General features: G+C 51.7%; 1 long non-coding RNA gene across 1 annotated transcript; it reads left to right on the forward strand.

Annotated features, from left to right (window-relative positions):
- Positions 1 to 1,042: 1,042 nt before the first annotated feature.
- LOC109298371 lies at positions 1,043 to 2,912 on the forward strand. The gene is made up of 3 exons (XR_002097600.1): positions 1,043 to 1,077; positions 1,809 to 1,979; positions 2,741 to 2,912. It is a non-coding gene; the product is annotated as an uncharacterized LOC109298371 (long non-coding RNA).
- The last annotated feature ends 1,090 nt before the right edge of the window (positions 2,913 to 4,002 follow it).

The raw sequence follows: 4,002 nt of genomic DNA on the forward strand, positions 1-4,002 counted from the left end.
CCCCCCCCCTGTCGGCCGCTGTCCTCTCTGGCAGGCTCCCCTCAGCGACCCCTCTCCCCCCCCTCAGCCCCTGTCCCCTCTGGCAGGCTCCCCTCAGCGACCCCTCTCCCCTCTGGCAGGGCTGCCCCCGACAGAGTTACAGAGCTCCCACCTCAGCGCCTGGCAGAGGGCTCCTCCCTGCTGTTGCTTTTTTCCTCCCCCACAACCCCGATGCCCTTTGGGCCCCGGATCCCCCCCCTCCCAGGACCGGGAGCTTCCCCATCAGGGCTGTAGGCGAGACCCCGAGCTGCGGGAGACGAGGCCGGGTTGGGGCAAGGGCACAACGAGGGTGTGGCCGGGGGGAAGTGGCGAGAGGAAGAGCTGGAAGAAGCGAGCAGCGGCGGCCGGCCCGCGGGGTGGGTCCGTGGCCGCGTGGGGTCACGCGGGGTTAGGATTGTTCTTGGAGGAGAGGGGCATCCATGGGGATGGAGGCTGGGAGCGAGGGGCCTGGACCTGAGATGCTGGAGGCGGCGGGGAGAGAGGGATAGTGGGGGCGAAAAGGCCTGGGTCAGACCCAGCTCATACACTCCCTTTTAGTCTCCCCTCTCTGGACGCTGAGCCAGATGGACCTGCCGTGTGACCCAGTCCGTGGCAACTCTTATGTCCTTATGAACACGGCAGGATGGAGCTTCCCCGGCTCAGGGACTGAGCACAAGCACCGAGCCCAGCGTGTGCTGCAAAACCTGCCGGAGAAGTGGGGTAAAACGTCAGCCTGCCTTTGAGAAGCCTTCAGCAGTCCGTGAGCATTAAAAGCCAAATCAGTCCTTGTGGATAATTGTGTCGTGATACTATCCCACCTGTCGCCAGATGACAGATTTTTTGGGGAGGATGAAAATATTATGTTCAAAATCTTCCCCTAGTTTTCTTCCAGAACGTCAAGCACTCAATTCAAAGCTGTGATCCTGTGTGAACTGGAGGCTTCCCCTAGGCCCCAGTATAGTTTTCCAAGTCCAGCAACCGTTCCAGGAAGGAGACGAAAGCGGAGCAGGCGCAAATGTTTCATGGCAACGCAGCTTCCATGAGATCAGACATAACCAGGTAGCCAGAAGCTGAATGGCCTGAGTAAAGTCTCATCAGCCCTAGGAAAACAGAGACATGGGGTTCTGCAGTATAGCAGCTCCCCAATGAAGTTTGTACTGCAGACAGGGCTCCAGTGGTTTTACCACTGTGTTGTTTAACCCTATGATGAGTAGGTAAGAGTACGCACAGCCTGTCTACACTACGTGGCACCTTCTCCTGTCAGCAAGCAGAGCCGCACCACTGAGGAAATGGTGGTGGTATTATCTCCCTATAGACACGGCCTAACGGCTTCTCCAGGACAGCAGACAAAACTCAGTAGTTTGTGTTAAACTGCAGATAAACTGCTCCTCTTTCTTGTGGGTTTCATCTATGCCACAATCGCTAATGCAGTTCTATGGCGTTGACTAGTGTAGTTGTAGCTGGCAATGTAGACAAAGAACAAATATTTGCGTCTTAACATAGGAAAAAATGTTTCTTGTGTAGGTAAGTTAGCTGTCATGTTATAGGATGACTAGCAATTGTAATGTGACCTGCCTTTAGAGTAACCACATACAGAGCCTGAAAAAGGAACTTGATTACATGCCAGCAGGCAATAACAAACTTTTCTTAGCAAACATTTCTCAGAGGAAAGCCTGAAGCCTTTAGTATCTGCAGCACTTAAACTTTATGTACAGTTGTATGTCTGCCTCTTCAGAATGTGTGGATTTGCTTTCATAAATGAACTCATACAGTAATACTCTCTGCCTCAGTTTGCAGCCAGCTCCAGTGCCTCAGTGCTTGCTGATAACTTCTACCAAGCAACAGCTGGGAGAAATGCTCAAAACCCTTCTCTTCACTTCCCTCACCTGGAAACCTGGGCAGCAGTGAAAGCAGCCAGAATTGCATAGCAGGCCATGAGAACAGCTGACATGTCTAAGCAAGTAGCTTGTCTTCCCAGTCTGCATCTCGGCTCTCGCAACACACTGCTCAGTGAGAACCTATGTTTTGGCCCCATCAGTGGGTGGCCTCTCTCTAGCACAGCCACCCAAGGCCTTCAGGAGAGGAGAAAAAAAGTAAAGCAACAAAGGTCAGAAAGGAAAAGAGAAAACGGATAGCACAGCTGAGCACAGTGAACATGTGCTCACCATGGGCTTGCAAGCAGGGGTCAATCATTACAAGGCCTAGGAACAGTGCCCTGGGAGGAACTGCTGAACCTTCCTGTTAAGGGAAGCTCTGCTTATGAAGCATCATCTAAGATGCTCACGTTGGCTTTGCCCAGTGTGTCATTGACAATCAGAATCGGGATACTGGCAGCTGAACCATCCATAGACATGGTTGGTTGCAAGCATAGATGAAGCCAAATCCTGCTGAGCATGATTTTGGAACCCTCCATGTTCAGTTTCACCTGTTCTTGTTACCCACTGTCAAGAAAAGGTACTTCTAGCACAGACAAGTTAGGGCTTTACCCCAGAACTCTGCATGCTCCCTCTAATCCAGCCCTTTAGCCTTTGGTTAATTGTTGTCTAGTCTATTTTTCACAGCCCTATCCCACAAAAGCCCCCCCCGCCTTTTTTTGGGGGGGAGGGGGTGGGGCTGGGAAACGAGAAGTCTTTGAGAAATCAGCTTTAGGTATTAATGAGAGATTTGCATAGAATCTCACTAAATGCTTATTATTAGCCCATTTACCAACCACATTTGTCAGTCAACTGCAGGCTTCTGATAGATTTCCAAAATATCTCCAGCAAACAAAGGCAATGGGGCAAGGTTAACATTCTGCAAGACTCTCTCTGAAATGCAAGGAAACAGAGAGAGCAAAGAGTGTGAGTCAGGGCTGTAATGTGTGCATGCATGCTGCCATAAAGCAGTTCAGCCTATTGAATTTGTGGCTCACAATCAATTGGTGAGATGGCATTTTGCTGCTTCATTGCAGAGCTGCTGTTTTTAGCATGTCTCAGCCATCCTGCTGTCCTTGTCTCCCTCTTACTCTGTTCTTGCTTTCAAGATTATCATCAGAAGTGCTGCAGGAGCCACCCAAAGGCAGCTGAAAGGTGATGTAATCAGCATCCTCCCCTGCCTAGTGTATAAGCATGTTATTTCCACAGCAGTGCTGGTAGCCACAAATTTAGGGCTATATCTATTTACTTGACTCACCATGAATAAGTTCACTGGCCCGAGTGGGACTACTCAGTAAGTAAAAGAGTAATAGGGGCACTTGTACATGTGACAATGTTACCATGGACACATGATGACAATTTCCCTTTGTGTGGCTTATGGCATCACACATTACACATATGCAAGTTTTGGGGTTTTTAAATGAGTTTGCATCATTGCAAACTCCCGATGTAGTTTAGTCTGCAACGTTGCAACTTGAAACACTGCAGCCATTAATTTGTCAGCTTGTCTTCCAGCCACAGGAGAGGCAGGGAGGCTCCGCCAAGAAAAAGAATTAGGCTTCTCACCACTTCACCTTCAGCAGGTTCCTCCAGCTAGCTAGCAGGATGCCTGGGGCCTCCCAGTAATAGGCTGGCTTGCCCCTGAGGCAGTGCGGAGAGGCGGCAGGAGGGCAGCTGGGTGTGCTGACAGCCAGAGAGGGCAGTGGGGACAGTGCAAGGGGTGTTGGAAGCCCAGGCGGGATGAGCGAAGAGTTGAATCGGGTGTCTCTGAGCTGGGGCAGCACCAGGCCAACTAGCAGCCTGCATGGGTGACCCCACACCCCATGCATTGTCCCCATTCCTTCCCCAGCACCCGCACACCCAGCCACCCTCCTGCCACCTCTCCACACTGCTCCAGGGGCAAGTCAGCCCTTTCCTGGGTGGCCCCGGGCAAACTGTTGGCTAAGGGTCCCTGATCCTTTATTTTTTACCTCTCCTGTAGCCAAGGGGCAAGATGACAGATTAATGGCACAGATTAATGCCCCTCTCCCCCCCTCCCCCCAGCTGCAGGAGAGGTGGGCAGGCTCCACCA

Source organism: Gavialis gangeticus, unplaced genomic scaffold, assembly GCF_001723915.1.
Source record: "Gavialis gangeticus isolate Ggan-Ray unplaced genomic scaffold, GavGan_comp1, whole genome shotgun sequence".
In the NCBI taxonomy this organism is placed as follows: Eukaryota; Metazoa; Chordata; order Crocodylia; family Gavialidae; genus Gavialis; species Gavialis gangeticus.